The sequence below is a fragment of the Pseudophryne corroboree genome, chromosome 6 (assembly GCF_028390025.1).
Source record: "Pseudophryne corroboree isolate aPseCor3 chromosome 6, aPseCor3.hap2, whole genome shotgun sequence".
Classification (NCBI taxonomy): domain Eukaryota; kingdom Metazoa; phylum Chordata; class Amphibia; order Anura; family Myobatrachidae; genus Pseudophryne; species Pseudophryne corroboree.
The window spans coordinates 31,938,974-31,953,413 of NC_086449.1; the positions used below are offsets into that span (position 1 = coordinate 31,938,974).

Here is a 14,440-nt window from a genome sequence, read left to right on the forward strand (position 1 = left end):
AACTTCTCTCCTCAGGACCATAGCCGGCCCAGTCGATGAGGTATTGCAGATGACCATAACGCAACGGGAATCCAGAATCTTCTCTATCTCGAACTCTACGCTCCGCTGAGTTCGTATTCTGGGACCAACTGGAAGAGCTCTTTGGAAGCGATTCAGGACTAACGGTCTGAGGAGAGAGACATGAAAGGCATTAGGAATTCGTAAAGAAGGAGGTAATTTGAGCTTGTAGGCCACAGGACTAAGAACTCTTTCAATGGAGAAAGGACCGATGAAGCGTGGTGCAAACTTCATCGACGGCACTCTAAGACGAAGGTTCCGAGTGGACAGCCAAACCTTGTCACCAGGTTTCAGGCTAGGAACTGCACGTCTTTTGCGGTCGGCAAAGAACTTATACCGAGCAGAAGCCTTTTTGAGAGAAGTATGAATCTTCCTCCAAATTGAAGAGAACTGACTAAGAACAGCAGTGGCAGCAGGAACATCAATGCTGGAAGGTCTTGGAAATCTGGAACACGAGGATGTTGTCCATATACAGCAAAAAACGGAGTAGTTTCTGTGGCAGTATGGTAGCGGAAGTTGTGAGCAAATTCAGCCCACGGAAGCAGATCCACCCAGTCATCTTGGGAAGATGAAACATACAGTCTTAAGAAGGTTTCCAACTCCTGGTTTACCCTCTCCGTCTGCCCATTCGTCTGAGGGTGGTAGGCTGACGAAAACTTGAGATGGACTTGCATGGCAGAACAGAAGGCTCTCCAAAACCTTGCCACAAACTGAACTCCACGGTCAGATATAATTTCAGTGGGCAGTCCATGTAACATAGAAACATAGAATTTTCTGGCAGATGAGAACCACTTGGCCCATCTAGTCTGCCCCTTTGTTGTTGTTTTTTATATTATTTTTTATCTCTAACCTTATTTGATCCTTATTTCTTTGTAAGGACATCCTTATGTCTATCCCATGCATGTTTAAATTGCTCTACTGTCTTAGCCTCTACCACCTCTGATGGGAGGCTAATCCACTTGTCCACTACCCTTTCTGTGAAATAATTTTTCCGCAAATTTCCCATGAACCTCCCCCCCTCCAGTCTCAGTGCATGTCCTCGTGTCCTATTGCTTCTCTTCATTTGGAGACTGTTTCCCTCCTGGACTTTGTTAAAACCCTTGATATATTTGAGAGTTTCTATCATGTCCCCCCTTTCTCTTCTCTGCTCCAAACTATACATATTGAGATTTCTTAGTCTTTCTGGGTATGTTTTGTGATGTAGGTCATGCACCATTTTAGTTGCCCTCCTTTGTACAGTTTCTAATGTATTAATATCCTATTGAAGATATGGCCTCCAGAACTGAATACAGTATTCTAGATGAGGCCGTACCAATGACCTATATAGTGGCTTTATTACTTCTTTTTTTCTGCTGCTGATTCCTCTCCCAATGCAGCCAAGCATCTGACTAGCCTTCCTCATTGCTTACCTGCCTTTAAGTCATCTGAAATAGTGACTCCTAGATCCCTTTCCTCCTCAGTAGTTTCCAGTATAGTGCCATTATATAAGATTTTACTCACCGGTAAATCTATTTCTCATAGTCCGTAGTGGATGCTGGGAACTCCGTAAGGACCATGGGGAATAGCGGCTCCACAGAATACTGGGCACAACTAAAAGAAAGCTTTTAGACTACCTGGTGTGCACTGGCTCCTCCCACTATGACCCTCCTCCAAGCCTCAGTTAGGATACTGTGCCTGGAAGAGCTGACACAATAAGGAGGGATTTTGAATCCCGGGTAAGACTCATACCAGCCACACCAATCACACCGTACAACTCGTGATAAGAAACCCAGTTAACAGTATGATAACAATGAAGCCTCTGAACAGATGGCTCTCAACAAAACCCCGATTTGTTAACAATAACTATTTACAAGTATTGCAGACAATCTGCACTTGGGATGGCCGCCCAGCATCCACTACGGACTACGAGAAATAGATTTACTGGTGAGTAAAATCTTATTTTCTCTGACGTCCTAGTGGATGCTGGCAACTCCGTAAGGACCATGGGTATTATACCAAAGCTCCCAAACGGGTGGGAGAGTGCGGATGACTCTGCAGCACCGAATGAGAGAACTCAAGGTCCTCCACAGCCAGGGTAATAAATTTGTAGAATTTTGCAAACGTGTTTGACCCTGACCAAGTAGCAGCTCGGCAAAGTTGTAGAGCCGAGACCCCTTGGGCAGCCGCCCAAGAGGAGCCCACCTTCCTCGTGGAATGGGCTTTTACAGATTTAGGATGCGGCATTCCCGCCGCAGAATGCGCAAGCTGAATTGTGCTACAAATCCAGCGAGCAATAGTCTGCTTAGAAGCAGGAGCACCCAGTTTGTTGGGTGCGTACAGGATAAATAGCGAGTCAGTTTTCCTGACTCTAGCCGTCCTGGAACATACATTTTCAGGGCCCTGACTACGTCCAGTAACTTGGAATCCTCCAAGTCCCTAGTAGCCGCAAGCACCACAATAGGTTGGTTCACGTGAAAAGCTGATACCACCTTCGGGAGAAACTGAGGACGAGTCCTCAACTCTGCCCTATCCATATGGAAAATCAGATAAGGGCTTTTACATGACAAAGCCGCCAACTCTGACACACGCCTGGCCGAAGCCAAGGCCAACAGCATGACCACTTTCCACGTGAGATATTTAAAATCCACGGTTTTAAGTGGCTCAAACCAATGTGACTTTAGGAAACTCAACACCACGTTGAGATCCCAAGGTGCCACTGGGGACACAAAAGGGGTCTGAATATGCAGCACTCCCTTAACAAAAGTCTGAACTTCAGGCAGCGAAGCCAGTTCTTTCTGGAAGAAAATCGACAGAGCCGAAATTTGGACCTTATTGGAACCTAATTTTAGGCCCATAGTCACCCCTGACTGTAGGAAGTGCAGGAAACGACCCAGCTGAAATTCCTCCGTTGGGGCCTTCCTGGCCTCACACCAAGCAACATATTTCCGCCATATGCGGTGATAGTGTTTTGCTGTAACATCCTTCCTAGCTTTAATCAGCGTAGGAATGACTTCCTCCGGAATGCCCTTTTCCTTTAGGATCCGGTGTTCAACCGCCATGCCGTCAAACGCAGCCGCGGTAAGTCTTGGAACATACAGGGCCCCTGCTGTAGCAGATCCTGTCTGAGCGGTAGAGGCCATGGGTCCTCTGATACCATTTCTTGAAGTTCTGGGTACCAAGCTCTTCTTGGCCAATCCGGAACCACGAGTATCGTCCTTACTCCTCGTCTTCTTCTTATTCTCAGTACCTTTGGTATGAGAGGCAGAGGAGGGAACACATAAACCGACTGGTACACCCACGGTGTCACTAGAGCGTCCACAGCTATTGCTTGAGGGTCCCTTGACCTGGCGCAATATCTCTCTAGCTTCTTGTTTAAGCGGGATGCCATCATGTCCACCTGTGGCCTCTCCCAATGGTTTACCAGCAGTTGGAAGACTTCTGGATGAAGTCCCCACTCTCCCGGGTGTTGGTCGTGTCTGCTGAGGAAGTCTGCTTCCCAGTTGTCCACTCCCGGAATGAACACTGCTGACAGTGCTAACACGTGATTTTCCACCCATCGGAGAATCCTTGTGGCTTCTGCCATCGCCATCCTGCTTCTTGTGCCACCCTGTCTGTTTACATGGGCGACTGCCGTGATGTTGTCTGATTGGATCAGTACCGGCCGGTTTTGAAGCAGGGGCCTTGCCTGACTTAGGGCATTGTAAATGGCCCTCAGTTCCAGAAAATTTAGGTGTAGAGAAGTCTCTTGACTTGACCAAAGTCCTTGGAAGTTTCTTCCCTGTGTGACCGCCCCCCAGCCTCGAAGGCTGGCATCCGTGGTCACCAGGACCCAGTCCTGTATGCCGAACCTGCGGCCCTCTTGAAGATGAGCACTCTGCAGCCACCACAGCAAAGATACCCTGGTACTTGGAGACAGGGTTATCAGCCGATGCATCTGAAGATGCGAGCCGGACCAATTGTCCAACAGGTCCAACTGAAAAGTTCTTGCATGGAACCTGCCGAATGGGATTGCTTCGTAGGAAGCCACCATTTTTCCCAGGACTCGCGTGCAGTGATGCACCGATACCCGTTTTGGCTTCAGGAGGTCTCTGACTAGAGATGACAGCTCCTTGGCTTTCTCCTCCGGGAGAAACACTTTTTTCTGGTCTGTGTCCAGAACCATCCCCAGGAACAGTAGACGTGTGGTAGGAACCAGCTGTGACTTTGGAATGTTTAGAATCCATCCGTGCTGTTGTAGCACTTCCCGAGATAATGCTACCCCGACCGACAACTGCTCCTTGGAACTCGCCATTATAAGGAGATCGTCCAAGTACGGGATAATTAAAACTCCCTTTTTTCGAAGGAGTATCATCATTTCTGCCATTACCTTCGTAAACACCCTTGCAGCGGTGGACAGTCCAAACGGCAGTGTCTGGAATTGGTAATGGCAATCCTGTACCACAAACCTGAGGTACTCCTGGTGAGGATGGTAAATGGGAACATGCAGATAAGCATCCTTGATGTCCAGGGATACCATGTAAGCCCCCTCGTCCAGGCTTGCAATAACCGCCCTGAGCGATTCCATCTTGAACTTGAATTTCGTTATGTATGTGTTCAAGGATTTCAAATTTAAAATGGGTCTGACCGAACTGTCCGGTTTCGGCACCACAAACAGAGTGGAATAGTAACCCCGTCCTTGTTGAAGTAGGGGCACCTTGACTATCACCTGCTGGGAATACAGCTTGTGAATTGCCTCTAGCACAGCCTCCCTGCCTGAGGGAGTTGTCGGTAAGGCAGATTTGAGGAAACGGCGTGGGGGAGACGTCTCGAATTCCAGCCTGTACCCCTGAGATACTATTTGAAGGATCCAGGGATCCACCTGTGAGCAGGCCCACTGATCGCTGAAATTTTTGAGGCGGCCCCCCACTCTACCTGGCACCGCCTGTGGAGCCCCACCGTCATGCGGTGGACTTGGAAGAAGCGGGGGAGGACTTTTGTTCCTGAGAACCTGCTGCTTGTGGCAGTCTTTTGCCTCTACCTCTGCCCTTGGGCAGAAATGACCCGCCTTTCCCCCGCCTGCTTTTCTGGGGTCGAAAGGACTGTACCTGATAATACAGCGCTTTCTTAGGTTGTGAGGGAACATGGGGCAAAAAAGCTGACTTCCCAGCTGTTGCTGTGGAAACTAGGTCAGAGAGACCATCCCCGAACAACTCCTCACCCTTATAAGGCAAAACTTCCATGTGCCTTTTAGAATCTGCATCCCCTGTCCACTGCCGAGTCCATAAGCCTCTCCTAGCAGAAATGGACATTGCACTTATCTTAGATGCCAGGCGGCAGATCTCCCTCTGTGCATCTCTCATGTATAAGACAGCGTCTTTTATATGCTCTATGGTTAGCAATATAGTGTCCCTGTCTAGGGTGTCAATATTTTCCGACAGGGAGTCTGACCACGCAGCAGCAGCACTGCACATCCATGCTGACGCAATAGCTGGTCTCAATATAATGCCTGAGTGTGTATATACAGACTTCAGGATGGCCTCCTGCTTCCTATCAGCAGGCTCCTTGAGGCCGGCCGTATCCGGGGACGGTAGTGCCACCTTTTTTGATAAGCGTGTGAGCACTTTATGCACCCTAGGTGGTGTTTCCCAACGTGACCTATCCTCTGGTGAGAAAGGGTATGCCATTAGTAACTTTTTAGAGATTACCAATTTCTTATCGGGAAAAGCCCACGCTTCGTCACACACTTCATTTAATTCTTCAGATGGGGGAAAAACTACTGGAAGTTTTTTCTCTCCAAACATAATACCCTTTTTTGTGGTACCTGGGGTAATATCAGAAATGTGTAATACCTCCTTCATAGCCTCAATCATGTAACGAATGGCCCTACTGGACATTAAAGTAGTCTCATCGTCGTCGACACTGGTATCTGAATCCGTGTCTGCCATCTGAGGTATCGGGCGTTTTAGAGCCCGTGATGGCTTTTGAGGCGTCTGGGCAGGCACGAGCTGAGAAGCCGGCTGTCCCGCATTTGGCATGTCGTCAAATTTCTTATGTAAGGAGTCGACACTAGCTCGTAATTCTTTCCATAAATCCATCCATTCAGGTGTCTGCCCCGCAGGGGGTGACATCACATTTACAGGCATTTGCTCTGCCTCCACATAACTCTCCTCATCAAACATTTCGACACAGCCGTAACGACACACCGCACACACACAGGGAATGCTCTGATCGAGGACAGGACCCCACAAAAAGCCCTTTGGGGAGCCAGAGAGAGAGTATGCCAGCACACACCAGAGCGCTATATAATGCAGGGACTAACTGAATTATGACCCCTTATAGCTGCTTATTGTATTAACTGCGCCTAAATTTTTTACCCTTTCTGTAGTGTAGACTGCAGGGAAGAGCCAGGAAGCTTCCTTCCAGCGGAGCTGTGAGGGAAAAATGGCGCCAGTGTGCTGAGGGACATAGCTCCGCCCCTTTTTCGCAGACTTTTCTCCCGCTTTTTTATGGATTCTGGCAGGGGTAATTATCACATATATAGCCTCTGGGGCTATATATTGTGATTGTTTAGCCAGCCAAGGTGTTTTTATTGCTGCTCAGGGCGCCCCCCCCCCCCCCCCCGCTCAGGGCGCCCCCCCCCCCCCCCAGCGCCCTGCATCCTCAGTGACCGGAGTGTGAAGTGTGTATGAGGAGCAATGGCGCACAGCTGCAGTGCTGTGCGCTACCTTGGTGAAGACAGAAGTCTTCATGCCGCCGATTTTCCGGACCTCTTCTTGCTTCTGGCTCTGTAAGGGGGACGGCGGCGCGGCTCCGGGACCGAACACCAAGGACGGGTCCTGCGGTCGATCCCTCTGGAGCTAATGGTGTACAGTAGCCTAAGAAGCCCAAGCTAGCTGCAAGCAGGTAGGTTCGCTTCTTCTCCCCTTAGTCCCTCGGTGCAGTGAGCCTGTTGCCAGCAGGTCTCACTGTAAAATAAAAAACCTAAAATATAATTTCTCTCTAGGAGCTCAGGAGAGCCCCTAGTGTGCATCCAGCTCGGCCGGGCACAAAAATCTAACTGAGGCTTGGAGGAGGGTCATAGTGGGAGGAGCCAGAGCACACCAGGTAGTCTAAAAGCTTTCTTTTAGTTGTGCCCAGTCTCCTGCGGAGCCGCTATTCCCCATGGTCCTTACGGAGTTCCCAGCATCCACTAGGACGTCAGAGAAATACTGTATTTAGCTTTTGGATTTTTGAGACCCAAGTGCATGATTTTGCATTTTTTGGCATTAAACTGTAATTGCCAGACTCTTGACCATTCCTCTAGTCTACCTAGATCCTCAATAATTTGTTTTACCCCACCTGGTGTGTCTACCCTGTTGCATACTTTTGTGTCATCTGCAAAAAGGCATACTTTCCCTTTAATGCCATTTGCAATGTCACCAATAAAGATATTAAAAAGCACTGGTCCAAGTACAGATCCCTGGGGTACTCCACTGGTAACATTTCCCTCCTGTGAATGCACTCCATTTACCACAACTCTCTGTTTTCTATCCTTCAACCAAGATTTTATCCATTCAATAATCCTAATATCCAATCCCAAACTTTCAAGTTTATTTAGCAGTCTGCGATGTGGAACGGTGTCAAAAGCCTTACTAAAGTCTAGATAAGCTATATCCATGGCTCCACCTTTATCCATCACTTTAGTCACACAATCAAAAAAGTCAATAAGATTTGTTTGACATGATCTCCCCCCAGTGAATCCATGCTGTTTGGGATACAGTAAATTGCTGGATTTGAGATAATCTACAACTCTTTCTTTTCAGAGTGTTTCCATCAATTTCCCTACTACTGATGTAAGACTCACTGGTCTGTAGTTGTTTGCCTCTTCCTTGCTTCCACTTTTGTGCAGTGGGACTACGTTTGCTCTTTTCCAGTCCCCTGGAATTACTCCTGTAGCTAATGACTGGTTGAATAATTCTGTCAATGGTGCTACCAGCACCTCTTTAAGTTCTTTTAGTATCCTTGGATGTATCCCATCTGGCCCCATAGATTTGTCCACTTTCAGCTTTGAGAGTTCTGTTAGGACCTTCTCCTCTGTAAATGTACTTGTTTCATTTTCCTGAATATCCCTGCAACTTAACTGTGGCCCCTTACCCTCTCTTTCAGTAGTAAATACTGAGCACAATATTACAAACCTGTTAGGGTCTCCTGCCCTGTGCTGCCACGTCGTCATGGCAACCGGGAGACAAGTGCTAGCGGAGTGACCTGAGCGCAGCTGATACTCCGGTTCGGGTCTTTTGCTGTGCAGTGGTTATAGGCTCTGTGCATGGCAGGGGATCCGGTGCTGGTTTTTGTGCTCACAGTCTGTGAGGTCTGAGTGGGGCGTGGACAGCACCTGCTTTATAAGGCCTCTTCTCAGGGTAAGCAGATGCTGCTGAATCTTTGTTGGTTAGTCAGTTTCTGAAAGTTAGCCAGTACTGTGTAGCTTTGTATTTGTTTGTTGCTTACTGCAAATAGGCCTGGGGATTTGGTATTACACTCTGCCAATCCAGACCTAGCAGTAAGACTGGAGTCAGTCGTTTAGCTTGCTGGGGTTCTGTTACTACTCTGTGAACTTAGCAAGTTTGCGGCTGTATTCTAAGACTTGCCTGTCTAATCCTGTCTCACTGTGCTAGGTGTCAGGGGTCAGTTTAGTGGCAGTAAGTTGAACCTGTGCACTGCAAGTGAGAATTAGGATTGTGGAGACTCTCCTTGTGTCTATCATTCCATCTCTGACCAAGGAGTTTACTGCCACACCCGTTGGTAACCCTTTAGGGTTTTGCTGTTGCCCTTAGCAACAGCATTTCGGGTTCTCTACGTATTAAAACACAACATCTTGCTTTTCCAATCTGAGCAGTTCTAATACAAGGGAGATACCCAGTTCCTTAGCCTCTGGGCTTCTCTGTTCACTTTGTGTGTATTTTGTTAACCTATCACCTTCTGTGTACGTTATGTCATATTCCCCAGTCTGTCTGTAAGTCCATTTGTTTTGCATAACAGTTCAAACACCAGTACATTCCTGCAGGCACTGGAGTGCATAACAGTCCTGACACCAGTACTTTCCTGCAGGCACTGGTGTGCATAACATATTCAGCAGCCTAATACTCCTGTTGAAATTTTGTGGGAATATGGAGCATACCCCTCAAAATACGTTGCAACAGGTGGTCGATCAGGTGCAGGTCCTGACTCGACAATTTAATGATTTGTCCATTAAAATGCACACCTCCCAGGCTGCTGGCGGAGCTCCCGCAGCAGCAGCACCTGCAGGGGTTAAGGAGCCGAAAGTAAATCTCCCGGATCGTTTTTCTGGAGATCGCTCGCAGTTCTTTTGTTTCAAGGAGAGCTGCAAGCTATACTTCCGGCTTAGGCCTCAGTCTTCTGGGTCGGAGATTCAGCGGGTGGGCATAGTGATTTCCTTGCTACAAGGAGACCCACAGGTCTGGGCATATGGGTTGCAGCCTGACTGTCCGTCGCTTAAAAGTGTTGATGCTTTTTTTACGGCACTGGGCATGTTGTATGATGACCCTGACAAGACGGCCTCAGTCGAGGCTCAGATTTCGATCCTTAAGCAAGGGCGAAGGCCAGTTGAGGTTTACTGTACGGAGTTTCGGAGGTTGGCCCATGATACCCAGTGGAATGACCCAGCCCTGAGACACCAGTACCGAAGAGGTCTTTCTAACCAGATAAAGGACCAACTGGTACAATATCCCTTGCCTGATAGCTTGGATCAGCTCATGCAGTTATCCTTCCGGGTGGATAGACGGCTGAGAGAGCGTAGGCTTGAAAGGGAGACTGAGATTTCCTTCCTTCCCAAGGGAACCTCAGACTCTGAGGAATTTTCAGAGGAGCCTATGCAGATTGGGGCTACCCGCCTCTCCTCGCGTGAGAAGACGCGGAGGAGACAGCAGGGGTTGTGTTTGTACTGTGGGAATAAAGGTCATGTGGTAGTATCATGCCCAGAAAAGCCGGAAAACTTCAGGGCCTGAGGGTGATGGGAAATATCCTGTCAGGCCAGAAGTCAGAATTTCCCAAGAAGACTTTTATCATTCCGGTGACCTTGAAGATCCTCGGTCAAACTGTCAAAACTGAGGCCTTTGTGGACAGTGGGGCCGACGGGGTTTTTATGGACCGCCAATTCGCCCTGAAACACTCTGTTCCCTTAGTACCCCTGGCATCGGAAATTGAGATTTGTGGGTTAAACGGGGAACCATTATCCCAAGGTAAAATTACCTCTTGCACTAGCCAGATTTCTTTGTTTATTGGAGCCACACACTCTGAAAAATTGTCCTTTTATGTGACTGTCTGTACTTTTGCCCCATTGGTGTTGGGGTTACCCTGGTTAAGGGCCCACAATCCTCAATTTGACTGGGTCTCTGGGGAGATTCTTAGTTGGGGTACTGATTGTTTCAGGAGTTGCTTGAGCCTTCCAGTCAGGCTCTCGCAGCTAAGTTTGCCAGGATTGCCAGGGTGTTATGCAGATTTTGCGGACGTGTTCTCCAAAAAAGTTGCAGAGGTACTACCTCCCCATCGCCCCTATGACTGTGCCATTGATTTGTTGCCAAATGCTAAGCTTCCCAAGAGCAGGTTGTACTCCCTGTCACGTCCTGAGACTCAGGCTATGGCAGAGTACATTCAGGAGAACTTGGCTAAGGGATTTATCAGACCTTCACAGTCTCCAGTTGGGTCGGGGTTCTTCTTCGTGGGTAAAAAGGACGGTTCGTTGCGACCCTGCATCGACTTCAGGGAATTGAACCGTATCACGATTAAAAACTCATACCCACTGCCTCTCATTTCGGTCTTGTTTGACCAGCTTCGTACTGCCACCATTTTTTCTAAGATTGACCTACGCGGTGCGTACAATCTAATCCGAATAAGAGAGGGGGATGAATGGAAGACTGCCTTTAATACCCACTCAGGGCATTATGAATATTTGGTGATGCCTTTTGGGCTCTGTAATGCCCCGGCAGTCTTCCAGGATTTCATGAATGATGTGCTCAGGGAATATTTGGATAGATTCTTAGTTGTATACTTAGATGACATCCTAATCTTCTCCCATTCCCTGGAGGAACATCGGAAGCATGTACGCTTAGTCCTCCAGAAACTCAGAGACCACCGGCTTGGGGCGAAGCTGGAGAAGTGCAAATTTGAAGTTCAGCAAATCGCATTTCTAGGATATATTATCTCCCCAGAAGGTTTCCAAATGGAGGGTTCCAAGGTACAGGCAGTCCTGGATTGGGTGCAGCCCACTAGTTTGAAGGCGCTTCAGCGTTTCCTGGGCTTTGCGAATTTTTATAGACGATTTATCGCTGGATTTTCGTCTATAGTGGCGCCCTTGGTGGCACTCACTAAGAAAGGGGCGGATGTTGCTCACTGGTCTTGTGAGGCTAAAGCGGCTTTTGCCCGTCTCAAAAGGGCATTTGTTTCGGCCAAGGTGCTGCGACACCCAGATCCAGAGCGTCCTTTTGTGGTGGAGGTGGATGCCTCTGAGATGGGTATTGGGGCAGTGCTTTCTCAGATGGGAGTGTCTGATAATCGCCTTCATCCCGGTGCTTACTTTTCCCGTAAATTTTCGCCTGCCGAGATGAATTATGACGTGGGTAACCGGGAATTGTTGGCTATTAAGGATGCACTCGAGGAGTGGAGACACTGGCTTGAGGGGGCTAAGTTTGTGGTCTCAATTCTCACTGACCATAAGAATCTGGCATATTTAGAGTCAGCGAAGCGTCTCAATGCCAGGCAGGCACGATGGGCTTTGTTTTTTGCTCGCTTTAATTTTTTGATAACATATCGCCCTGGGTCAAAAAACATCAAGGCTGATGCGCTCTCGCGGAGTTTTGCTCCAATCCAGGAGACCACCGAGGAGCCGTTGCCCATTGTTTCCCCATCATGTATTAAAGTGGGCATTACCTAGGACCTCTTATCATTAGTCCTTAGAGCACAGGAGCAGGCTCCTCCAGACCTTCCGGTAGGTCTTTTGTTTGTGCCTCCTAGGTTAAGACAGCGAGTGTTCCTGGAATTCCATGCCAAGAAGTCTGCAGGTCACCCGGGTATTGCCAGAACTCGGGAGTTGCTATCTAGGGCGGTGTGGTGGCCCTCGGTGGCTAAGGATGTGGATCAGTGGGTTCGGGCATGTGACATCTGTGCCCGAAATAAGACTCCTAGAGGGGTTCCGGTTGGCCCATTACATCCACTCTCTATCCCATCTAAGCCATGGACCCACATTTCAATGGATTTTGTGGTGGACTTGCCCAAATCCTCGGGGATGACAGCCATCTGGGTTGTCGTTGACAGGTTTTCGAAGATGGCGCACTTCGTTCCACTGGTTGGGCTGCCATCGGCCAGACGCCTGTCTGAATTATTTATGCTGCATGTTGTGCGTCTCCACGGGTTGCCACTTGATGTGGTCTCTGACCGCGGATCCCAGTTTGTGGCCAAATTCTGGAGGGCATTTTGTTCCGATCTCCAGATTTCTGTCAGCTTGTCGTCAGGCTACCATCCGCAGTCTAATGGGCAGACTGAAAGGGTGAACCAGTCCTTGGAGCAGTTCCTCAGGTGTTATGTCTCCAAGTGCCAGACTGACTGGGTTGCTCATCTGTCCATGGCGGAGTTTGCCTATAACAACGCGGCTCACTCTGCTACAGGGATCTCTCCCTTCCTTTGTGTGTATGGGCATCATCCTAAGGCCAATTCTTTTGACCCCCTGGACTCCACGCCTGGTGGTTTCTCTGTGGTTTCGGTCCTTAGAGGTATTTGGCGGAAAGTGAAGAAAGCCCTTGTGTCTGTGTCATTAGTGACCAAAAGGGTTTTTGATAAGCGGAAAAGACCCTGCAGCTTCAAATTAGGAGACTTCGTCTGGTTGTCTACCAAGAATTTGAAGTTGAGACAGCCATCTCATAAGTTAGGCCCCCGGTTCATCGGCCCTTATAAGATCACCAGGGTTATCAATCCGGTGGCATTTCAGTTAGATCTGCCCCGTTCTTTGGGTATCAATAAAACCTTTCATTGTTCCCTTTTAAAACGGGCGATTAGTAATCCTTCTTCCAGTGGAAGACCTTCCCCTCTTCTGATACGTGGCCAGAGGGAGTTTGTTGTTGAAAGGATTCTTGACTCCAAGGTGGTTCGGGGTCGGCTGTCATTTTTGGTGCACTGGAAGGGGTATGGCCCGGAGGAGCGGTCGTGGGTGCGCAGTTGTGATCTTCATGCCCCCAGACTGATACGCTCTTTCTTCTCACAGTTCCCCGATAAACCCGGTGGTAGGGGTTCTTTGACCCCTCGTCAGAGGGGGGGTACTGTTAGGGTCTCCTGCCCTGTGCTGCCACGTCGTCATGGCAACCGGGAGACAAGTGCTAGCGGAGTGACCTGAGCGCAGCTGATACTCCGGTTCGGGTCTTTTGCTGTGCAGTGGTTATAGGCTCTGTGCATGGCAGGGGATCCGGTGCTGGTTTTTGTGCTCACAGTCTGTGAGGTCTGAGTGGGGCGTGGACAGCACCTGCTTTATAAGGCCTCTTCTCAGGGTAAGCAGATGCTGCTGAATCTTTGTTGGTTAGTCAGTTTCTGAAAGTTAGCCAGTACTGTGTAGCTTTGTATTTGTTTGTTGCTTACTGCAAATAGGCCTGGGGATTTGGTATTACACTCTGCCAATCCAGACCTAGCAGTAAGACTGGAGTCAGTCGTTTAGCTTGCTGGGGTTCTGTTACTACTCTGTGAACTTAGCAAGTTTGCGGCTGTATTCTAAGACTTGCCTGTCTAATCCTGTCTCACTGTGCTAGGTGTCAGGGGTCAGTTTAGTGGCAGTAAGCTGAACCTGTGCACTGCAAGTGAGAATTAGGATTGTGGAGACTCTCCTTGTGTCTATCATTCCATCTCTGACCAAGGAGTTTACTGCCACACCCGTTGGTAACCCTTTAGGGTTTTGCTGTTGCCCTTAGCAACAGCATTTCGGGTTCTCTACGTATTAAAACACAACATCTTGCTTTTCCAATCTGAGCAGTTCTAATACAAGGGAGATACCCAGTTCCTTAGCCTCTGGGCTTCTCTGTTCACTTTGTGTGTATTTTGTTAACCTATCACCTTCTGTGTACGTTATGTCATATTCCCCAGTCTGTCTGTAAGTCCATTTGTTTTGCATAACAGTTCAAACACCAGTACATTCCTGCAGGCACTGGAGTGCATAACAGTCCTGACACCAGTACTTTCCTGCAGGCACTGGTGTGCATAACAAAACCCTATATGGATAGACAGAGAATACTCATCTGCTGCTGTTTCAAACTCACTTAATAAGCCAAGCCTCACTTTATAATGCACGCCTCTCACAATGAGCACACTCACCGAGTCTGGTCACTGTTTATATAGTTTCTCAGATAGCTGTTCTATTCAGCCCCTCCTCCTAATCACTTCACACCTAGAT

The 14,440-nt window shown here is 48.5% G+C and overlaps 1 protein-coding gene across 1 annotated transcript in view; it reads right to left on the reverse strand.

The window, feature by feature from the left end:
• Nucleotides 1-14,440, reverse strand: part of LOC134934188 (extracellular calcium-sensing receptor-like) — a 92,794-nt gene that overhangs the window by 75,556 nt on the left and 2,798 nt on the right. The window lies entirely within an intron of this gene.